The sequence below is a fragment of the Panthera pardus genome, unplaced genomic scaffold, assembly GCF_024362965.1.
Source record: "Panthera pardus isolate Hobbes unplaced genomic scaffold, ASM2436296v1 HiC_scaffold_6, whole genome shotgun sequence".
Taxonomy (NCBI): domain Eukaryota; kingdom Metazoa; phylum Chordata; class Mammalia; order Carnivora; family Felidae; genus Panthera; species Panthera pardus.
In genome coordinates, this window is record NW_026526991.1 from 115,126,125 (window position 1) to 115,151,254 (window position 25,130).

Genomic DNA, 25,130 nt, shown 5'->3' on the forward strand with positions numbered 1-25,130 from the left:
GACCCTGAGAGTAAGACCTGAGCTGAGATCAAGAGTCGGATGCTATCAACCGACTGAGACACCCAGGTGCCCCAAGTCAATTTTTGTCTATCAGAAATAGCAAGCATGGAAACTTTGAAAAAAAGAATGACCGTATCAGGACTGTGACTTCAGAAAGAATAAAAATAGATCAATTTAGTGTTCACTGGATAGTATGCTTAAAAAAAAAAAAAAAAATATATATATATATATATACATATATATATATATATATATATATATATATATATATATATACACACTATGTACTTATGTTACAGAACAGCAAAAATATAAGAGTTTCCATATTAGGAACATTTTTTGATAAAAAAATTTTGGTATTTGTTAGCAATAATCACATTTTTTAAAAAAGGAAAGCTATAGTCTTTGCAAATTCTATTTGAAAATTAATGTATAGATTTGGGAAATATATCCCGGTGGAAGGCATATGATAAACTTTAACGCAGAGGACAATGCTTTCTAAGGAAATCAGGATACGAGCCTTGTGTCACTTACAGGAGCTGGTGCAGGTTAAGAAGAAGAATGAAAATACATTAAGCTTGCAGAGAAACCATCCTTTCTGCATGGATGTGAGAGCTTTAGAGCAAGAACAGCTTAGGGGAGATAAGCCCAGCTCTTATTCCCAGCAAAAGGGAACTGGAGTTAAGAACATTTTATAAGAATCAGTGTTAAACTAGGTAGGGGTTTACTTGGCCATCAAGAGTGCAGTTTTCACTTGCACTGAGAGGCCATACTTAGGGCTCAGATAGAAAGGAATGTGCTTCCCTAGCACCCAAGGGAACTGAGAAAGAGAAATTTAGCAGCTGCCTCAAATCTTCTTAGTAGCAGTCGGGGTATATAGCTAAACTAACCAAACAAATAAATGGCTCTGGTTGTGGACTGGCAGTGGAAAGAACTGAACTGGAATGGAAACTGGAAACAATTTAAAAGACAGCTCTGTATGGGAACATGAGTGAAATGGCTTTATGCAACACATATGCTTATTTGCTTCCTTTGTACCTAATTTGTACCTAACAATCTGCTTGGACTAGATAACCAGTTTATACACCCTAAATGGATGACAGTGAAATGGATCTGGAGTGAAAGCACACACATCCCAGGGGCAGAGTGTGAGCTCCTCACGGGACTATCTGCGTCTTTGATAAAGGTTGGTGAACGAATGAATGATCCCCTCTCTGCTCCAGAGCCTACTCTTTAAGCTGCCCCTGCACATTTCCCCCTATTTTTCTTTCAGTTGGGTAGCCACTTTAATGTACTGTGACAGCAAAAAAAAAAAAAAAAAAAAAAAAGGCTATCAATTCTTTCTATCGTAGGTGTATACCCCTTTGCACCGTTGCTTTGCAGCTCCTCCCCTCAGGAAACAGTCTAGTTCACCCTCCTTAAATCTGGATTTGACCATGTGCTTTGCTTTGGCCGATGGGACGTTAGCAAATAGGTTGCAAGCAAAGGCTTGAAAAGTACTTATGCATAAAGGCTTGTCCTCTCTCAGGGACTCTGCCCACTCCTACTCAGAAAAAGTCCAGACTAGTCTCCCAGTGGGTGAGAGAGCCCTAGGAGAGAGGAGCCAGACTTCTCAGCCAATCCAGCCTTTTCAGATGACATAGAGGGAGCTGAGTCCAGCTCACCTTACATGCAGCAAAATAGACCCCGATTGCTTACCCACATAATTGTGAGCAAAGAATGAGACACCACGAGCACTATCAACAGTAGCCAAACTGTAGAAAGAACCCAAATGTCCACCAAGAGATGAATGGATAAAGAAGACGTGGTATGCATATATACAATGGAGTATTATCATCGATCAAGAAGAATGAACTCTTGCCATTTGCAACTACGTGGATGGAACTGGAGACATTGCGTGAAGCGAAATTGGTCAGTCAGAGAAAGACAAACATCATATGACTTCACTCACATGAGGACTTTAAGAGACAAAACAGAGGAACATAAGGGAAGGGAAGCAAAACTAATATAAAAACAGGGAGGGGGACAAAACATAAAAGACTCTTTTTTTTTTAATGTTTATTTATTTTTGAGTTAGAGAGAGACAGAGCATGAACGGGGGAGGGGCAGAGAGAGAGGGAGACACAGAGAATCGGAAGCAGGCTCCAGGCTTCGAGCCATTAGCCCAGAGCCCGATGCGGGGCTCGAACTCACGGGACCGCGAGATTGTGACCCGAGCCGAAGTCGGACGCCCAACCGACTGAGCCACCCAGGCACCCCAAAACATAAAAGACTCTTAAATATAGAGACCAAACAGAGGGTTGTGGAGGGGTTGTGGAGGGGGTGGGCTAAATTGGTAAGGGGCACTAAGGAAGACACTTGGGATGAGCACTGGGTGTTATACATAGGGGGTGAATCATTGGAATCTACTCTCTAAATCATTGTTGCACTATATGCTAACTAACTTGGATATAAATTAAAAAAGAAAGAAATGTAAAAGGATGAGACTCTGCTACAAGGCACTTTATTTGGGGCATGATTTGTTACACAGCAAAAGCTAACACCGGTACCGAAGGGTATATAGCAATTATTATTGTTCAAATAGAAAATGTTACAAGACTTTACCAACCATGATATGGGGATACCTTTTTTTTTTTTTGAAGACTAAAATAAATTTAGTATTTCTTTATTTTTATACTAATTTATTTTACATTTTAAAAAATAATACAGTTTAAAGCAAGTATTAAAGTACAACACCTGGCTAAAATTAAGTAATTCACCAAATTAAGTAATTTGAATATCCTTAATAATTGAGTCTCCTGTTTCCAAGTCGTATATCTGATACCCTCTTTCATGTATTTATGCAAATTAACCGTGCTTATTTTACATCCAAATCTGAAAACCTAAATATGTTTAGTCTTTCAAGTCTGATTTCTGTTATTTGTTATTTCTTTTTTAAAAATATTTTTCAATGTTTATTCATTTTTGAGAGACAGAGCACCAGTGGGGGAGGGCCAGAGAGAGGGAGACACAGAATCCAAAGCAGGCTCCAGGCTCTGAGCTGTCAGCACAGAGCCCGATGTGGGACTGGAACCCACAGAACCATGAGATCATGACCTGGGCTGAAGTCGGACGCTCAACCGACTGAGCCACTCAGGAGCCCCTGTTATTTATTATTTCTGTTAACTCTCATTCATGATGACTTGTGTTCCTCATGTATTTTGTATTTTCTGACTGTGAGTCAGTTGTTATAAATTTATCCCTTGTTATTCTTGAAGTCTGTGGGGTTTTTTTAGTGATTATTTATTTTTGAGAGAGAGAGAGAGAGAGAGAGAGAGAGAGAGAACAAGTGGGGGAGGGGCAGAGACAGAGGGGGACAGAAGATCTGAAGTGGGCCCTGCACTGACAGCAGAGAGCCTGATGTGGGGTTTGAACTCACCAATAGTGAGATCATGACCTGAGTCGAAGTCGAATGCTTAACCAACTGAGCCACCCAAGCACCACTGAAGTCTGTTTTTTGTTTTTAATTTACTTTTGTTTTAAGTGTATTTATTTATTTAGAGAGAAAGAGAGATGGAGCAGGGGAGGGGTAGAGAGAGAGGCATAGAGAGAGAATCCCAAGCAGTCTCCACCCCATCAGCACGGAACCTGACGTGGGGCTTGAACCCACAAACCAGGAGATCATGACCTGAGCCAAAAACAAGACTCAGGCCTTTAACTGACTGAGCCACTCAGGTGCCCCTAAAGTCTGTTTTAAGTTGGATTGTTGCAGAATGGATTTACATTTGTCTTTTCCAGGTACCTAGGGACACATAGGTAACGTGAATTTGTGCCTTAAAACGTAAGAGGACCTGCTTGTTGCAAGAAACTCTCAGGGAAACATTCCCTACCCACCTGCGTCTAGCCAAATCCAAGGCTAAACAGGTAAGTTGTTGTTGTTTTTTTAAATTTTTATCTTTTTGAGTTTATTTATTTATCTTGAGGGGAGAGAGAGAGCGAGAGAGAGAGAGAGAGAGAGAGAGAGATTGAGAAGCTTAAGCAGGCTTCACACCCATCATGGAGCCCAACTCGGGGGCTCGATCTCACCACTGAGAGAGTATGACCTGACCCAAAATCAAGAGTTGGATGCTTTACTGACTGAGCCACCCAGGCGCTCTTAGTTACTGAATTTTGTAATGTATCTATGGTTATGCACTATTCTCATCAGCCTAGTTCCCAGAGAGAATACTGACCTTTAATAAGTACCTGCCCTAATAATAAAGCATAACTGGTAAACGCACAAACATTTAAAACTGAAAAAGACCTAATGCAACCCCTTCATTTTAATAAGGAGGAAATTGACTCAAAAGATTCAAGGATTTTTCTAAAATAACTTAGCTAGAAACAAGGTGTCTTTATCCCAGATCATTGTCTTAACCATCAGCATGAGTGGTGGCGGTTGGTGACCATAAGATGTAGACTTGGAAACAAGGGAAACTTTGAAAAGAAAATGCTGTGCGTTGAGTAAACCATACCTCTGAGCTGCCTCTGGGTAAACCATACCAAAATAACCACCTCAACACAGTACAGCCCATGCTATTATGGACACCAAGCACTGGACTCATGAAGGTAGTAAATTAGGGAACGGGACATAGCACGGTCAAGTGTTACTGAGAAAGGACTTTAGGCAATAATAGACATATATAAATAAAATCAATCTATAATGTGTCCTTATAATCTCTGTACCACAACCATGCCTACTTTTTGTAACTTATTTATTTATCCCTCAAAGGCTCTTTCCCTTCTCTGTCTCCTTTCCCCATCAATACTCTCCTCCGTAACATTTTAACCAGATTATACCTCCACAATTAATTCTTTACATGGCAGGGGAAGGGTAAAAAGTATAGAACACATAGGCATTGTAATTTCCCCTTCTTCTTGAATTCCCTAGACTTAGTCTTAACTATATCATTTTAGTCATTTTCTCTATATATTTAATTCGAGGGTAAGTTAAGAATAAAACATCATTTTTTCCTTTAAGATAATGATAGGATTGCTGCATTATGCACATCGCGATCCATAGCTTGGAAAAAAAAAAAAAAAAACTTGAAGAAAAACAAAAAGCATTAAACTTACCAAACATTTTTAAGACTAGAAGTATCTCCCCCTATCAATCTTGCTAAATAGAGGATTAAATACCTTTATTTTTTTCTATTTAAAAAACATTTTTTAACGTTTATTTATTTTTGAGTGGGGGGGGGGGGGGCAGGGGCAGACAGAGATGGAGACACAGAATCCGAAGCAGGCTCCAGGCTCTGAGCCGTCAGCACAGAGCCCGACGCGGGGCTCAAACTCACGAACCACGAGATCATGACCTAAGCTCAAGTCAGACACTTAACCGACTGAGCCACCCAGGAGCCCCAAGGATTAAATACCTTTAAAGGAATAACCTAGAAATGCCTCTAGCTTTGAAATTTACCAGATAAAGGCTTACGTCCCTACAAAGCAATAAGAAAATAGCAGAACCCTAACCTCTAATTCTGTTTTCTTTTTCTAAAATGTACTGTCTTCTAAATATGCAACCTCCTCGATATAGTATTGACTTTGGGCTTTGGTTGCGTGTGGCAGTAGCTGCCAATACATCAATAATCTGAAAGGTAATGAAAACTCAGTGGTATTGATGGTATGTGAATATGGCCAATTTGCAGTTATTCCGGGATCCTATTCTAGTCCCGTGTTGATAACAGAGTCCCCAGTGTGTTATCGCTTTAGCAATCTCTTATGCTTTTGAGTAAATTGACGTTCAACTTGTTTGTGAAATTATTAGTGCAGAAATTATCATCCTCAAGCGTGAACACATAAAATTGGACTGCTAGCTTCTTGAAGTTATGGTCTCCCTAACTCTGAACCTTGCGAGTTTGCATCTTGGGTTGCTTAGTCCCTATCTGCAGTGTAGGAAAGTTCCAGCTCAGACCAGAATAATTCAGATCCTCTACACGGTGGGTAAGGAAAGCTAGTCAGCAGATCATCAGCCGCAACGCTGGATCAGGCTCTCACTCCTGATCGAATCTCATCCTCGCACCCCAATATTTGTAGGACGTTGATTCCCCACTGATTACTTCTGTGCCTGAGTCCTTGCCTTCTACTTTAATAGGTTGGGAATTTGACAGCTACTCTTCTGATGCCTCACTACCCCTACCCTTGTGAACGGGGTTCTCCTCCGTTTCTCCAGTTTCAGCTATCCTAGTGAATGACTTCCCCCTCTGAATGTCACTGTCCTATGACCAAATATCCAATAGCTACTCCTAGACCTCCCTTTCCTCCTCGAACTTTTCCAGCTGCCTGAGAGTTAGATATTTACCAGTCATCTGCCTTGCTGACAGCAGCGTGGCGGGTTCAAGCCCAGATTTCATCACCTCCAAACCAAGACTATGCTTGTCTCTACTAGATCCTACCACTATCTATCCTTACATTTTAACGATGTTCCCCAAATGAGAGATTTGGTGAAGGGGGCTGGACAAAGAAACCCTCCTAAGGACACTGCTTTCCTAAACAGTCACCTTGCACAGGCAAAAGCCAACCCTCTTTATCTAGTTGATGTCAGTGTTACTCAAAGTCTCAGTGTTTCTGAGAGGAGATATTCTAGCAGGCCTGGAGCAAGGACTCAAAGATGGCCCCCTAGAAGATGATCTTCACGTTTGGCAGAAAAGGCAAATTTAAAGCTCTCTTGATCCATAAACGAGTCTCTAAAAACAAGTGAGGCTTTGGAATAACAGCCACCAGATTTGGGAAGTCAACGGGCACCCGGCATCTTGAATCAGTGTCTTTCTGAGGCCAAAGGAAAATAACGCACCTACCGTATCTTGAAATGAAAGCAGAACATAGTTTGCTGCAAAGCTATAGCTTAATGTTTTCAGTGCGACATGGATCCCTTTTCTCAACCTTCATTCAGGATGTCCTGACTACAACTCCCTCTTCAAAGCTAAATGGCAATGACAGCAGAGTCCAAATGGATGATTAATGCCTAAACCCTAAACTTGCCTTGGATCATACGACTGTTTCGGGTAAAAGCAGAGGGTAGCTAAGCCTAAATCATGCAAATTATTGTCAGTAGCAGCCAATGGAGTAATGCCTCTCAGATCTCCTAGCGCAGGAAGATTAATCAGCCTCCCAAGCTGCTGGCCATCCTTCTCAGGTCTGCTCCTGGCCAATGACTGAGCGTGGCGGGGTTACTAAAGAGACCATTCCTGGGAGACAGGGGCTCCTCTGATGAGAGTTTGGCTCAAGGATTCCCTTTTATCCTTGCTGAAACTTTCTTAGAACCACACAGCTGGATGTATGCGGCTTTCCTCCTTCCCTCCCTCCCCGCCTTCTTCCTTTTCTCCTTCCCTCTCTTCTCCGCGGGTCTCGGACTCACATCACGGTCTGCTAGCTCGCCCTGCCTCCTTCCACTTCCTCCCTGCGATCCCTCACGGATGTTTTCCCTGGTAAGTTTCTTACATAGCTAATTCCTTCTTGGCATCCGCTTTCCAGAGACCCTGGACTAAATTCAGTATTTACCTATTGTGTTTTGCATGTGCATTCTAAAACCAAACATAATTTCTGAATTCAGGGCCAAGTATCACTCACTAAAAAGAGGAAGATCTAATAATGAAAGAAATACCTATGTGAATTATATGAATCAACTAACTGCTGACTTATACATAGACAAGAATAGTCCAGTTGGGAATAACTTAACTAGCTTCAGCAAGGCCCTATAGATTAGAAGAGCCACCGGAAGAACCAAAAGGAAAGCCGTGGGACAAGCCAGTCCTCCCTGTTCTCCATGCATACAACTTCGAAACCACAGCACTGCCCCAAAGCTTGGCTAGGGATAGATAGGGCTCTGGGGGACATCTTATTCCTTCGTTATCCGTCCACTCAGCCACACGATAAAGTCCATCGGGCACCCACTCTACAACAAGCAGTGTGGTGGGCCCTGAACATAAGAGAGATCAGACAAGAGCCTTGCCCTCAAGGCTGATAGAGTCGGGCCCTTCCTGGCCATCACTTGGCATTTTCCCTTTTGCTAGGAACACAGGTGTCCGTCAATGGGTGTACCTTATACCTTTAGAATTCCTAAGTTTCCAGACTATATCCAGGAATCTACTTGAACTTCATCTGCTGTTAATGGTTTTTTTTTTTTTTATATATATAAAAAATTAAGTACACAGGATTTGGTTATAGTTTCTTTTCTAGTTTTGAGTTGTTTGAAATTTGTCATATGGAAATTAGGTAAAAGTGAAAAATTGTTTCATAGATTTGAACTTTTTTTTTCCTTTTTTATGTGGAAATGATTTCAAACTTACAGAAAAGTTGAAAGAATAAGAATAGGACTAAGAACATCTGTATTGTTCCCTCATCGTTAGCGTTTTGCTACCTTTGCTTTATCATTGGTCCTGTCTCTCTAATAATTGTTTTCTGAACTTTGAGGGTAAGTTACACACAATAAGACTCTTTATGTCTCTATATATCAGTGTTTATTTCCTAACAACTGCACAGTTATTAGTTTCAGTAAAATTAACACCACATAATGCTTTTGTCTAATCTAATCTGTCATTGGCACGGGTATTCCTGTGTTGTCAGTTAACTCAATAACGTTCTTTTTTTTTTTTTTTTTAATGTTTATTTTTGAGAGAGAGAGATAGAGAGCAAGCAGGGGAGGGGTAGAGAAAGAGGGAAACAGAGAATCCCAAACAGGCTCCGTGCTGGGAGCACAGAGCCCGGCACAGGGCTCAAACTCATGAACCGTGAGATCATGACCTGAGCCAAAATCGAGTCGGACGCTTAACCGACTGAGCCCCCCAGGTGCCCCTCAGTACGTTCTTTATAGAAAATTCTCCTGCAGTGCAGGAGTCAGGCTAGAGTCAGTTTGCACTTGGTTGTTATGCTTCTTTCTTCTCCCTTCGTTGAGGACATTTCTCCACTGTTCTTGACATTTTTGAAAAATATAGCTCCCCCGCCTTTTTTTTTTTTTTTTTTTTTTAAATAGAATGTCCTCCACCTTGGGTTTGGCTAGTGTTTCCTCCTGATTAGATGCAAGGGTGCCTTCTGGGCCATAATACTACACAGGTGACGTCCCCTTCTCAGGGTAGTATCTCCGGAGGTATATGATATTCACCTGCTCTTCATTGATGATGTCGATTTGGATCACCCCAGTCAAGTTGTCCAGTTTCTCCATTGTATAATTGTTCTTTTCTTCCCTTTTGGCAACTAATAAGCGGTTTGAGGGTGGACACTTCTGGACCAAGCCCCTCATCAAAATGCCTAGATTGAGCATCTACTGATGATCCTTGCCTGCCACACGCTTCACTATGAGTGCCCAGCTTCAGCACACCCTCACGTTGATCAGCGAGCCCTGAGCAAAGGTCCTCCTTCTCCCCAGTTATTTACTTATCCGTTTATTATTGCTTATTACCTATTGTCATCAGTATTGACTTGCAGGTTATTATTTCTCCAATGATTTATACTATTAATTATTTTTGTGCTCCGATCGCTCTGGATTTGGCCAATGGGTGCCCCATCAGGCTGGCTCCCGTGTCTTTGTGACATGCCATGGATATTTTTGTAATCTTATTTTAATTTTTAATTTTTAAATCTTATTTATTTTGAGAGAGCGATCACACACGCACGTGTACACTCACAAGCAGGGGAAGGGCAGAGAGAGAGGAAGAGAATCCCAAGCAGGCCCTCCACTGTCAGCACAAAGCCCAAGGTAGGGCTCCAACCCAAAAACCGCGAGACCGTGACCTGAGCTGAAATCAAGAGTCCAACGCTTATGCGATGGAGCCACCCAGGCACCGCGGTATTTTTTTTAATAACTGCATTTTTAACAATAAATCCTACTATCGCTGGAAGAAAAGAAAAAGAAAAACTAGATTAAAAAAAAAAACGCAGATCTTATCGAAAAGAGTTTCAGGCTGCTTTGTGGTTGCTTGAATTGTATTCTCATAGTCCTTTGGGTTATAACGTTTTTTTTCCTTCAATAAGTAAAAATGTCTTGAGCATACATCGTGCATCACGTGTGCAAGACCCTATTGAAGTCCAACGGGAAGGTTAAAGGGGTATAAATTGTGGTCTTCCTGACGCTAAGGAATTGCTAATAAAGCTTTAGACAGAAGGCCTCCGAGGGCTCTCGGAATGTTGAATAACACGTGAAGGCAAAGCACATACGAAGATAATCAGAAGTTAAGTAAAACCTCCTCCTTCTGAGGGGTTGCAGGGAAACCAAATCGATTCGACCTGGTGCCAGCCCTGCCCTCCTGAGCTCTCCCGGGGGCCGTGGACAGCCCGAGACCCACACTTGCCAACGTCCCCTGCCCACAGGAAAGCATCGGAGAGGCACCGAGAAGAGAAGCAGGGACCCTTCTTCCCCAGAAGCCGGTGTGAACAGCTGCACGCAGCTGACGTGGGTGTTGGCCTGTGGTTTTCAGTCGTACTCTGGGAGTCCCGGCTGCGGTGCTGAAGGAGCCTGTCTGCCTCTGTGTTCCATGCCCTCTCATCCCTGTCTTATCTCCAGACGTGTTTAGGTCCCTAGTCCCCAGCACTAAACGTCACGCCTAAACCACGGAGGTGGCTTCTGTTTTCCTAATAGAATGTGACTCATCAGTCTCTTATTTATTTGTCACCCACTTGTACATTTGCCGCGAGCCAGGCACTCTGCTTCGCAAATACGAACTCCTTTGATCCTCGTAATAACCCCGTGAAGCAGGCAATTATTTTTTCCTGATAGGCACAGAGGTAACTTGCCTAAGGTCACGGCGCCGGTAAGCGGTGGAGCTGGGATTCAAACCCAAAACGTGTGACTCCGGAGTTCACGCCTTTATTCTTGTAATTTTAACGAACAATATCTATGAGGCGGTATTAGTCGGCTCAGGTTGCCATTGAAATGTCATACACGGGGTGGCTTAAATCACAGAAATTTCTTGTCTCACAGTTCTGGAGGCTGAAAGCGCCAAGATCAAGGTTCTGGCAGATTGGATTTCTGGTGAGAGCTCTCTTCTTGGCTTGCAGATGACGACCTTCTCTCTAGCTGCTCACGTGGCCTTTGCTCAGTAGACAGAGAGAGAGAGAGAGAGAGGGAGAGAGAGAAAGCGCTCTCGTGTTCCTTCTTACAAGCATACTAATCCTATCAGATCAGAGCCCCAACCTTATGACTTCATTGAATCTTTTTTCTCCTAGTTGTGTTGAGACACAATTGACACACAACACTATATAAGTTTAAGGTATACAACATAACGATTCAATTTATGTGTGTTGTGAAATGATCACCATGATAAGTGTAGTTAACATCAACTCATATAAGATACGAAAGAAAGAAAGGAAGGAGGAAAGGAGATAGAAGATAGAAAAGAGAGAAAGAGAGAAAGAAAAGAGAAAAGAAAGGAGAAGAAAAGAATAGAAAAGAAAGGAAAGGAGAAAAGACAAGAAAAGAAAAGAGAAGTTTTTCTCCTTGTGTTGAGGACTCAGGATTTTCCCTCCTAACAGCTTTCCCGCACATCACACAGCAGTGGTGGCCGTAATCATCACGTTACACATCACATCCCCAGTGCATATTTATCTTCTAAGTGGAAGTGTGTGCCTTTTGACCACCTTCTCCTATTCCGTGCATTAGGATAGAAGTTCCATGGGATCAGGATGGCATTTCCTCTTTGTTCACTGGGGTATCCCCAGCGCCTAGAACAGTGCCCACCAGAGCTGCTCAGTAAATACTTGTGGAACTATTGACTAAATTGGTCGTGAAGTCCTTACCCCCTGAATAGTTGTTTGTTGCTGCGTAACAAATGACCCCAAAGTTAGCGGTTCGTTCTCTCGTGGTTGCTATGGGTCAAGAATCTGGGGACAGTTTGGCGAGGGAATTTGAAGTCACCTCGGGGCTCGCTGGGGGAGGATCCCCTGCCAGGCTCACTCACAGGCTGTTGACAGGGGCCCTCGGTTCTTCAACATAGGGACCTCCCCATGGACCTCTCCCCAGGCTTCCCCACAAGAGAGCAGATGACTTTCCCCAACGGGCGTGATGGGAGACAGACGGAGAGCCACACACATCCAAGACAAAAGCTCCAGTCTTTCGATAATCTAGTGTCAGAAGTGACATCTTGTGTCACACTCATTAAGATGGCTATTCTCAAAACAACCGGTAAATAACAAGTCCTGTTAAGGATGTGAAACAATTGGAACCCCTGTGCACCACCAGTTAGGAATGTAAAATGGTGTAGCTGCTGTGTAAAACAGTTTGGTAGTTAAGCAAAAAATTAAGCATTGAGTTACTGTGCAATGAAGCAATCCTACTCACAGGGATATTCCCAAAAGAATGGGAAGCAGGGACTTGCACACCCATGTTCACAGCGGAATTATTCACAATAGCCCCAAAGCGGAAGCAGTCCAAATGCCCATTGGCAAAGGGCTAAGCAACTGTGGCATATTAACGTATCGTACGGTAGAATATTATTTAGCCTTAAAAGGGAAGGAAATTCTGACACAGGGCACAACATGGATGGACCTTTGAGGACATGATTCTGAGTGATGTAAGCCAGTCACAAAAGGACAAATACAGTATGATTCCACTTACAGGAGGTATCTAGAATAATCAGACTCCCAGAGAATAAAAGGACGGTGGTCGCTAGAGGCTGGGGGGCAGGCGGGGAAGGGGGAATTGTTTAATCGGGATAGAGTTCCAGTTTGAGATGATGAAAAAGTTCTGGACGCGACGGTGGTGTTGGTTGCACAACACTGTGAATGCCATTACACTGAACGGCACCCTGAAAGATGCCACCCATGCTTTCGGTGAGTCAAGAATCTGGGAACAGCATAGCCGGGCGATTCTGGGTTGGGGGGTCTCTCTCAAGACTCAACTGTCCACGGAGCCATCCACTGAAAAATGGTTACATAGTCAATATCATATTAAATATACTTAACCACAATATTTAAAAATAATAATAAAAATAATTTCGGCCAAAAGACTGAGTGAGTTCCAGCCCACACTCAAGGAGAGAGGAATTAAGTTCCGCCTCTTGAGCGAAGGAGTAAAAAAGAACTTGCGGGTGTATTTTTAAAACCACCACGCCTTTCAAAAGGCTTCCATTCCAAACTAGACATAAGTGATGTAAAGTTAGAAAAATACACAAACGACTTGCACAAAGTACTACATGAACGACTTCAGCGGCTGGGCTTGATGTGAATGACCTAGAGGTCAAGGGTGAATATGTGGGGTAAGGGTAAGTATCTTTATGTTGCGTTTTAGTGCTCACCGTTTGCCTCTTAATGTATTAAGAATATAACACCGGTAGAGAGATTAGCATACATATAACATATTTTATCCAAACTCAGTGAGTTAAGATTCTCTTAGAAAGAAAAGTCTACCTTTCATGATCTCAAATCAAAGGACCTAAGGACTGTATTTGGAGTTGCAGCCACACGATCTGCAAAGATTATAATCTGTATAAATTGTAATTCTAGAGGCTTCTTAATGAATTCCTCTGTATCTCCACGCATGTAACACCGTGGGCCTCTCAGGCACAGAATGGAATGGGGGTGGCCGTAGGCTTCCTGGGGGGGGGGGGGTGGTGGTGGCTGGTGATAAGCCGCAGCATCTGTTTACAAATGCCCTTAAAATCCCCTTACAAGCCCTCCAGTTACTAACACCAAGCAAGATCATCAACAGATAGAGAACACCCAGATGACAGCAATTTCCACTTCTTTCCAAAGCAATGTGTTAACTAAACACACATGCTCTGAATAAGTTCTCTTAAATAGCTTAGTTTTTCCTGTGTATAATCAGAGTTTTATTTTTTTCTTTCTGTTTGGCCATTTATTTCTTCCTAAACAGGTATCTTCTACTTCTGATTTTTTTTTAATGTTTATTTATTATTTTGAGAGAGAGAGAGAAAGAGAGAGACAGTGTGAGTGGGGGAGGGGCAGAGAGAGAGAGAGAGAGAGAGAGAGAGAGAGACAGAATACAAAACAGGCTCCAGGCTCCAGGCTCCGAACTCATGGACCATGAGATCGTGAGATCATGACATGAGCCGAAATCAAGAGTCGAATGCTTAACCGATTGAGCTGCCCAGGCGCCTCTGTTATCTTCTACTTTTGGAAAGTTTATGTTAGGCCACTTCACTTTTGCAAAAGACTTACCCTAGTACCTGTTCTCGCTGAGAGGAATCCAAAGAGGATTTTTGCTTTTGTGAGAAAAGGTGAAAAGCAAAAACAGCATTCAGCATTTGTTTTGCAGCAAGCCCTTAGAGAGGCAGCATGTAGCCCAGGCAGGGCCTGGCCCCTTCCCCAGGAATTCTACTCAGCAAGTCAGCATAAAGCGGCCAAGGCTTTGAAACTGCGTCCACGAGCATCTGTGCTTTATCTTGATCTATTTTGTGCATCCGTTGGCAAGATGCGTCCTAAGATCAAATCAGAAAACCCGAAGAGTGAGGTTCAGTCTTCTGAATGTCCGACTTCAGCTTAGGTCATGATCTCACAGTTCGTGAGTTCAAGCCCTGCCTGGGGCTCCCTGCTGTCAGCATAGAGCTCACTTTAGATCCTCTGTCCCCCTCTCCCTCTGCCCCTCCACTGCTCATGTACTCTCTCTCAGAAATAAATAAAAAACATTAAGGAAAAAAAAAAAACCTTAAGAGGGGTGCCTGGGTGGCTCAGTTAGCTAAGTGTCCCACTCTTGGTTTTGGCTCAGGTCATGATCTCACGGTTTGTTGAGTTCGAGCCCCCACCGGGGCTCCGTGCTGACAGTGAGGAGCCTGCCTGGGATTCTCTCTCACCCACTCTCTCTGAACCTCCCCTACTCACATTGTCTCTGCCTCCCCCAAAATAAATACATAAACTTTAAAGAAAAAAAAAAAAGCTCAAGAGAGGTTATTTTGCAGATCTGGAACACTCAAAAAACGTCCCATCCACTTTAATGGAAATTGCCTCTTTGCGCCACTCTGGCTTACGAAAGGTTTCACAGGAACGCTTTACTTCTGGATAGCGGTGGAAACCTACACTTCTTTTCCCTTCTGAGAGACCAAACTGTTTCCAATGTAAGCGAACACTGCACAGGCTTTTTTTTTTTTTTTTTTTTTTCTGTAGTATTGTATCAGCTTTCCTTCCTCTTCTTTTTTCTTTCCCCAGAGCATATTACAAAAGAGTTTTAGCTCTTTTCTCAATATTAAGCAGTTGCTTTCTGGGGAAAGGAATCAATCAGCAAGAGAATAAACTGTAAAAAAAAAAAAAAAAGGAAAAAAAATCAGCACCCTCTCTTTTGCTTTTTGTTATTTGACATGCCTGTGGTTACACCTCCTTCGGGAGACAACAAGACTTTATCAAGAGTTATACATAAATTATCACCGATTTTTTTACCAAAACGGAGATTCCCATGGACTGGGGGCTTCCTACTGTTACTGCGTACTTTCCCTGGATCATTTCTTCTTCAAAATTCCTTCCCCTCAAATACAAATCAAAACCACACTCAGATACCACCTCACGCCAGTCAGAGTGGCCAAAATGAAGAAATCAGGAGACTATAGATGCTGGAGAGGATGTGGAGAAACAGGAACCCTCTTGCACTGTTGGTGGGAATGCAAATTGGTGCAGCCGCTCTGGAAAGCAGTGTGGAGGTTCCTCAGAAAATTAAAAATAGACCTACCCTATGACCCAGCAATAGCACTGCTAGGAATTTACCCAAGGGATACAGGAGTACTGATGCATAGGGGCACCTGTACCCCAATGTTTATAGCGGCACTCTCAACAATAGCCAAATTATGGAAAGAGCCTAAATGTCCATCAACTGATGAATGGATAAAGAAATTGTGGTTTATATACACAATGGAATACTACGTGGCAATGAGAAAAAATGAAATATGGCCTTTTGTAGCAACATGGATGGAACTGGAGAGTGTTATGCTAAGTGAAATAAGTCATACAGAGAAAGACAGATAGCATATGTTTTCACTCTTACGTGGATCCTGAGAAACTTAACAGAAGACCATAGGGGAGGGGAAGGAAAAAAAAGAGGTTAGAGAGGGAGGGAGCCAAAGCATAAGAGACTCTTAAAAACTGAGAACAAACTGAGGGTTGATGGGGGGTGGGAGGGAGGGCAGGGTGGGTGATGGGTATTGAGGAGGGCACCTTTTGGGATGAGCACTGGGTGTTGTATGGAAACCAATTTGACAGTAAATTTCATATATTAAAAAATAAAAAAAAAAATAATTGATAAAAAAAAAAACAAAAAAACAAAAAAAAAAACAAAATTGCTTCCCCTCTTCATCTCCCATTTTCCCCCCTCCCCCTCCCTCACACTTTCTCTAATAGGAGTAAAGGAGTTCCCATTCTATTTCCATCTTTAGTGCTCACCAACCAACAGTGCTGCCCCCCCCCCCCCCCCCCCCCCCCCCCGCAAGGTCACCTCTGCTGCTCAGGAATTGAACAATCTCTCTCCCTCCCCTCTCCTCCCTATACAAGCAAGGCATCTGTGGGCTGGGAGGGTTTTGTCTTTTGTAAGGGAGCTGGGGACAGCTGGGAGGTGTTGTTTTATTTGAGCGAAGTGTGCTAATGTGTGCTTTTCCACTCCCCTCCTAGTGGAGGAGGAGACCGGGGGTGACACTAAGCGACAACTGAAAAAATTTTAAGCTGCTGGCAACAAATTGGGGCTCACATGACCAGGCTTGCTCCCTGACATCCCGTCCCGCTTAGTGCCTGGGAGACTTTGTCATGGACAGCAGACACGTCCCCTCAGACTCCAAGTTCACTTTCCTGTGTTGCTAAGCCTTCATCTTAACGGCGGTCACTTTCCACATAAAACTGAACAAGTGTCGTGGGTCGAATCATTTCTTTTATAAAGGTAGCTCATTATTAACAGACCACCATCAGAAGTCTCTCGAGAAATTGTGCCATATTTAAGACAGAGCTTTCTATCAAATTCGGAACGTGTGTGCTAATGTTTTCAGTACAGTGAAGCACATATCAATGCTCATGGCCAGGTTCCTCCAGGAAGCTGACTGGCAGGTGAAGACGCGTGTGTAGGACGTTTATGCAGGAACGCGCCCAGCATCTCCCTTGAGGGAGGGAGAGGAAGAGAACGAATCAGGGCCAGGGACACCGCAAAGTTGGGCTGCAGTGAAGTCTGTTTAACAGCAGCTCCAGTGGGCACCACAGAGAGCTCTGAACTTGGGACGGCCTCTCAGAGCTGCCCCATTTGTGTCAAAGTCTAGGCCAGTTAGTCACTGGATGTGGGCTACCCTGGGAAGGGTGTATAACCTTGGGTGGGGCACTTGCTTTTCAACTGAGGCAATGGCCGAGGAGGCCAGTCGCTGAGAGCTGTCTGCGGGCAGCCCTCCCACAGCTGGGGGACTAAGGTCACCACCTACACAGGTAATGGGTGGTCCATCGGGATGCCTTTTTGCAAGAACATCCATCGTGAATCTGAAAGGGTGAATTCACATAAACTATGGTGAGGTGGTCTCCCTGGTCTAAACAGAAGACTCTGTGCCTCGGGGCTGGTGGATGGCTCCCGGGCCAGCTGTCAGACAAAGAAGAGCAGAGAAGGAAGTTTATGCCAAACCCTCCTCTTCCCCTACCCTCCCGGGCCAAGTCTCCTCCTTTGTTCCCACCTCACCGGAAGGCAACTCAGATGACCCCTGCCCCCACCCTAGGGCAGGGGAAGAGGGGCTTTCTAGCTGGGACAGAGGAAGACCAGACATCATGCCTGCATTTACCCCTCTTCCGGTCTAACACCTGTCTTAAAGCTTCAGCCAAACAAATTCTTTGCCTTTTTCATGCTGAAGTCCTACGTACTGTCCTTTTGTGATAACCTGAAAATGTGGCCCAAGCTGAGGAAGGGACAACTTTTCTGGAACGATGATTTTCTTTGCTCCTCTTTTCCCTCCCTCCTCCGTCCAGTTAACCCCGAGCTCAGCACCCTTTGAATGGGATACAGCTGTGACGTTTCCCCTCCACGCTCAGCAGGAACCCCTGTGTGAACTTTCTGGCGCCATTTTGGAGGAGGGATATCAAACGTAATCACCACCTTCTGACATTCTGGAACGATTCGTGCCAAACCCACAGAAGTGAGTGGGAAAATAAGACAAAATCATCTGAAACCCATTGAGGAATCGGTCTTTCATGTTAGGAAAAGAGAATGTATTCAGATTTCTCTTCAAAGTTTTCTTTTGGAGTTGAGCTTTCTTTGTACAGGGGCACATTAGAACATATTATAGGTTCTGTGACTTGGTTATATTTACAGAGGAATTTTTTATTCTATTTAGTATTTGAAATTTTCGGTTTTGAGTACAAAATAATCTATCACTGACTATTGTCTGGCTAGAATCAAATAGGAATGTCTCTGTGTAGACAATGCAGAAATAGTTGGTGTAAGTGTGTAAGGAAGAGATGAGTGTGAATTCACCTTCTTCATAACTTGTTAGATAGGAAAATTAGAGGAGCTGATAAACCTTTGATGAAATGAAACCTAGCTGGTTGAAATAAGTTTTTTTTAATTTAAAAATAATTCTTCAATAATGAGACAGAAGAAAATTATGAAGAGCAGGTCCCACATGAGATGAAGAAGTATAAAGAAACAGAACATCACTAACTTATACAAAAGAATCTCTCAAAGATTAAGAAGGAAAAGAAGAAATAATCCTTTGGAGGCATCAGATTAATCTCTCAAGTCTAACTCATAATGTGCATGATTTGAGTTTCTGTCTTGCTGATGAGAGAAAATATTACTTTCTAATTTTTTTGTTGTTGTCTTAGGATTTCCACAGACTTTCGTGCTGGTAGCAATGAATGCTGGGAGCCATTCATTCCAAAGAGAATGCTAGATGCAGACACAGGCCCAAACTGGCTTGATAATCCTCACTCCACATTTCACCTTGTCTGTGGAAGGAAAGCAATGAGAGATGAGGTGAGGGAGATTCAAGGGATTCACGTGTTTTCTATTGTCACATAGCTAATAAGCACTACAGCCACCATTTAATCTAGGCATGGGTTATTGTAAAGTTCATGTTCTTTTCACCACCCCAGGCTGACTCCTGGAAAAAGTTTTCTCAGTTACCATCAAGAACCTGTGACCCAGAAAACGGGGTATAAAAGTTCCAAGAAAATGTCAGGGGCGGATTCTTACAATGCAAATAGATTTCAGATGACTACTTTAGAAGAGAACATAGAGACTTTTAGTTGAGGACAGAATATCTGATTCTTACAGAGTTTACTTAATTTGAGGTTCGAAATATGGTTTATGTGCAGGGCGCCTCGGTGGCTCAGTTGCTTAAGCCTCCGACTCTTGACTTCTGCTCAGGTCATGATCTCACGGTTCATGGGTTCGAGACCCGCTTAGGGCTCTGTGCTGACAGCTCGGAGCCTGCTTGGGATTCTGTCTCCCTCTCTCTCTGCCTCTCCCCTGCTTGCTCTCTCTCTCTCAAAATAAATAAACATTAAAAAAAACCACATTTGTTAAAATAAGTAAATAAATAAATAAATAAATAAATAGAGTTTATGTGTAGTTTTCCTAGGAGAAAGTTCATAGACTATCAGATTCTGAGTGATGCTCATGACACTTAAGTAATTTACATGCTAAATGATCAAAGTAAGACAAAGACAAACAGAAAGTAGACACTAGAGATTATGCTAACAGAGGAGAAGGAAAGGCAAATAGAAAAAGGACGAAAAGGAGCAGCTAGAGAAAAACAATTCTTGCCTTCTCTTTCTCTTTTTGCCCCCATTTTTCTTTGCCTCTTACATTTGTTACCTGCCGAGGAACAAATAATGAGCTCGGGACTCAAAGAACTGATATCAGGAAGTGCAAAGGGGTGCAAGGTCCCTCTTTCCTCTCTTACAGACCCGGTAGGTATGGGGGTTAGGAAAGGTAGAAGTGTTGGCACCGTTTCTAAGACTGGCCCTGAGTTAAAATATCAGCAGATATGGCGGAACTGAGCCACGACCAGAATTGAATAAGATAATCGGAAATCACAATGGCATTCTGACTCAACAATGAATAGGGTAGCAAGCCCAATCTATAGTTTAGCGTATTTTGTGTAAAATTACAGCGCATTGTATATAATATCGCGATCATAGTACATATGCATTTTGGACTTTAGAGAAATTTGAGGTTTCTTATCACGGTTAGTGGTAAGAAAAAAAAAAAAGAAGAAAGTGAATTGTTGTCAAACCAGGTTGACAGAGCAAGTTCTGGGTTCTTTCTCCAGGTCAACCACTGATTGACTCATTTTTACCTCACTTACTTTTTCCAGGTCATCGAGCTTCCTAACGCCCCTCTTTCAACCACAGAAAGTGTTTTCTCTTGTTTGCACGGAAGCAAATGCGGTAAAATTAGTTATAAAGATAAAAATGGATTTCAGGAGGGCAATGTTCGAATAAAGCTCAGATTTACAGAACTGGAGATTTCTTATCATGAGTTGGTTTTAAATGATCAGAAGACCCTCTGATACTGATGGGCGAACGAGAAATAGGGATCTCAGTCGAATTATTCAGAATAAGACTCGGTCATGCTGCAGTGGCAAATAACCTTAAAATCTCTGTAACTTATTTTTTTCGCTCACGCTGTATTGAAAGTTGACAGCGGTCTGGCTTTACGGACCGTCAGAGACGCTGACACGGGCTTCACTATCTCAAGGCACCATCTTAGCACATGGCTTCATTAGCACCATGGCAAAGACACAGTGTGAACGCAACTAAATCCTACTCATGGCCCGGGGGGGGAGCGGTGGGGGGGGGGGGGTCAGAACTGGTCACTTGACCCCAAGTGAACAGGAAGGGACTAGCAAGGAGAGGCGTGTCAGATGTGGTGATACTTCTAAGCTCCAGCACATGATGTTCTTTGGCTTTGTGGAGATTGTATCAGTATTACCATCAATTGAGGCACATGATTAGTAGCGTGTTTATTTAAACGGCATGATAGAAAGGGAGTTGCTGAGTCGGCTTATGCAGCGTTGAATACAAGAATTTTCATAAGTTAAAAAAAAAAAGAATTCTAGTAAGGGAAGTTTACGTATTTTAATAAGCATCGGAATCATTAGAGAAATCACTGAAACACAGATTCTGGGGCGCCTGGGTGGCTCAGTCAGCTGAGCTTCTGACTTTGGCTCAGGTCATGATCTCCGGGTTTGTGAGTTCAAGCCCCATGTCGGGCTCCCTGTTGTCAGCCTGTCAGTATACGGAGCCCACTTGGGATCCTCTGTTCTCCTCTCTCTCTGTCCCTCTCTCACTTGTGTTTTCTCTCTCTCAAAATAAAATAGATAAACATTAAAAAGTAATAAAAAAAAAAAGTAAGACAAAGCTTCCTGTTCCCCTATCCCTAGAGATTTTTAATCCAGTTAACCCCAGGGGCAGTCCAGGAATTTGGATTTTAACAAGCACCTCTGAGAGTTTTCATGTGGGTGGTCTTCATGGTTTGACAAACACAAGATTATTGGTTTCTGCCTTATGACAGTGATATGTCAGAGTTTCAGCACGTGTGTGTGTGTGTGTGTGTGTGTGTGTGTGTGTGTATGATATTTTATTCTGAGGGGTACAGTGCTAAGAAGGTTGTTAGTTCTATCTCACTGATTTTCACAAGATAAAGCCTTGGTAGAAACGGATCTGAAAACTTCAGAGGTGTATGATGAAAACCAGCTGAAAATTCAAGAGAATAAGTAGAAAGTACATGGAGAGAACCTGGGGGTGATAAAGACCAGGAGAAGGTGCAGAAGGAGAGTAGAAATGAAGGTAATGAACATCCCTGGTAGACCAATCATGTTCCTGGATACAAGGATTAGTTTATCTGGGTCAACATATGGTCTGGTAGGAAGAACAGGAGCTGAAAAGTGCTCTACAATATGACAAAGGACTCTTGCGATGGTTTTTATTTAGAGGCACTTAACTGAAAAACTAAGACAATGCTGAGAAGGGGCAAAATACAGCTGAATTCCTTGTCATTATTGAAAATGTGGTAATTTATACAAGAAATAATCAGAGACACGCACAAATGTCATGTACCAAGTTTTTGTAGCTTTTATATACTGACAAAAAAAATTGGAAATCACCTGAATGTTTGCCAGTTGGAAACTGGGTAAGTGCTTTTGACCTTATCCATGTGATTGGGATGCTATGTAACCATGAAAAGTGCTTTGGGGGTGTCCAGGAAAGAGTGATGGATTAGCAGGTTTACAAAAATCTCCTTCCAATACTCACTGGAATGAACAAAACAAGATATACCAAAGAAAGTATCACCCAACAAAGAATCTAGGGGATTTTCACAATCTCATATTTCAGACTTCAAGAAATACAAATCTAACTCCAAAACAATTAAGCCTAAATTGATATAAAATTCTGGGAATCAATCCACAACTCCCTTTTTGGAGTGAGAAGAGGCAGAATTTCTGAAAATCCCACTAAAAATAATTCTCACTTTGGAAAGACAGGAAATAGGGGCCTGAATTGGCAAAAGAAAAGATCTGGAATGTTCCACTCGGGGCCCTTTTCCCTCACTGTAAAGCCAAACATCGGTCGAAGGCCACAGTGGTGGGACAGAGTCCAGAAATCATTTTTTTTTTAAATTCTTTTAAACATTTATTTATTTTTGAGAGAGAGAGAGAGAGAGAGAGAGAGAGAGAGAGAGAGCATGAGTGAGCAGGGAGGGACAGAGAGAGAGGGAGACAGAGGATCCAAAGCGGACTCCATGCTGACAGCAGAGAGCCTGAAGTGGGGCTCAAACTCATACACCATGAGATCATGACCTGACCCGGCAGTGGACACTTAACCGACTGAGACACCCAGGCACCCCCAGAAATCAGCTTTTAGCAGCAATTGCTTGTGAAGGACTGACAGCTTCGGACAGAGCAAGCTGGGTGGGGGAAAGTGCCCGCGGCCACACAAGGCCAGGTGTTCACGCCATTCAACAGGGCTCTGCCTCCAGCTTTGATCAGCCAGAGAGGGGAGACAAACCCACACCTCCAGACCCCACCACGACCCATGGGACAAAGTAGGCTCTCTATTCATTGGACCGGGCCTCTTGTCAAGGGTCTCAACGACAGCGAAACAAATCAAATGAACGTGCAAATTGTTCCCAGCTTTGATGGCTGGCGGAACCACTGTCCTCCCCAGTCTCCTCAGGCAGCCCTGGGACCAATACATATAAATGGGGTAGACCCAAGTGCCAGTCAGAGGAAGCAAACCACACTTGAGGAAAACAGGGAGATGACCAAACAGTGCACGGGTATCGTTTGGGGAGTGCAGTGCAGGCCCGCATAGACCTGCCATTAGTTCAAAACGACTAAGCAAGGAGAAACCCGTCTTGGGGTCTGTGGGATAACCCTGCCTCCCACCCCCTCAAAGGAAAAGAAAAAGAAGAGCTCGTTCTGGAAGAAAGGCTCAGAAGAGTGCTTCTCTTCCTAAGTAAATTCAACAACAACATACGCTCAAAATAGCAGAACAAAGAGGCCTGCGGAACCCCCGGAGACTCAGGACTCACAATGTATGCAGTAGTCCGAAGATCCCTCGTTGCCTCCCTTCAGGAAAGGGCTGCATCCATTTTATGAAGTTGTGGCTGTTTTTCAAACGGATAGAGGGGAAAGGGTGAGGCACGTTGGCTAGCCAGAGGGGAGAACTGACGTGAACAGTGTTGACGGCCTATCTAACCACACATTATCCTTTCATCTCGCCTCACAGAAAACCCACTGAGTTAAGGTGTCCGCCCCTCCTCCCTTAGCCATGCCCTTCAGAACAAGCTGACCCCCAGCCTGGGCTCTGTACCTGACCAGTCCTAGCTCATGAGCGATTAGGGTTGCCCTGGTGACTGTTATTGGTCAAGCAGGGCGTAGGACACAAGCTGACCCATTAGACTTAAAGAATGAGCTGATATTTCCCCGGGGCAGAGGGACACAAGAAGGGACCATGCAGTCTTGGCTGCCACTGGAAGCCATCTTGTGACCATGAGGAGAACGGGCTTGCAGATAAGGGTGCTGAAGACCGCAGAGGAGAGAAACAAAGCACCTGCAATCTTGATGACAATGTTGAGCCCGTCCTACCTCTGAACTTTCTGTAGTTGGGTTGCTCATGCCAATCGAAGTCACAGTTTCCTAACAAATACTGCGGGTTCCCCCCTCCCTCGTCTTGTCTGTACACGGTTGGCATTTCTTTCACATTTAGCGGTTATTCCTTTTGTAATTAGGAAGAAAGATGTTTATATTTTGACAAGTGAATACAGAAGAGATTGACACTAGCTAAAATGCATTATTAAATTAAAAAGCAGGTTACAGAGTTTTTTAATGAGATGATTCCAATTTTATTTGAAAACGTGTACATAATGCCCCGTATGCACAGGAAAAAGCCCGAAGGAATGCATGCCAAAATAATTCCAATTGTTTTTGAATAGTAAGACTCTGTGTGCTTTTTCCTTTTTCGTTTTGTCGGATTCCCCCACCCCCCCCACCCCACATAATGAATACGAAATGACTTCCACAGAGATTGAAAAGATAAATTAAAATTTATTTATTTATTTATTTAGGGTGTTGGGGAGGGGCAGAGAGAGAAGGAAAGAAAGCGAATCCCAAGCAGCCTCTGGGTGCAGAGCCCAGTGCAGGGCTCGAACGCACGAACATGAGATGGTGACCTGAGCGGAAGTTGGACGTTAACCGGCCGAACCACCCAGGCTCCCCGAAAAGATAAATCAAAATTTACATAAAAATTGAGGTACTCTGATTGGGCCAACAAATACTGCCACGTCTTCTCCTGCCAGGTCTGCGTTTGTAATATTTTGCAACTCTTAAGAAGAAACAGAAGAAAGGCTGGCGGCCCCTCCTCTTTCCACCAACCCCGGCATTCGATAAATATGCAGAGTCCACCATATTGTTGGGTTAGGGTTAGGGTTAGGGCCGCGCCGCCCCGCAACCCCCGCACCTCTTCCCCCGGGAACCCTTAAGAGGTTTCCTCTCTCTTCTCACGGAGGTGAGGCCAACACTGGTGGTTGGAAGGTCTTGGCTGATATCAGTTTGCCCCCTGAGGGGGGGTCTACCTCAGACATGCAGCAAACCCAGGGCCTGGTCCTATCAGGATGTTATATTTTAAGGATCAGCAATCAAAACCAAAGACGGCTTTCCATGCCCTGGAAGTAAACACTCAATTCAAAATTGCAATGAGGCATTTGTCGTTAGCAT

At 43.4% G+C, this 25,130-nt stretch overlaps 1 long non-coding RNA gene across 1 annotated transcript; it reads left to right on the forward strand.

Moving 5' to 3' along the window:
- The first annotated feature begins 411 nt into the window (after positions 1–411).
- LOC109276346 (uncharacterized) lies at positions 412–24,711 on the forward strand. The gene is made up of 4 exons (XR_008419605.1): positions 412–1,186; positions 3,778–3,903; positions 21,986–22,045; positions 24,482–24,711. It is a non-coding gene; the product is annotated as an uncharacterized LOC109276346 (long non-coding RNA).
- Positions 24,712–25,130: the final 419 nt, after the last annotated feature.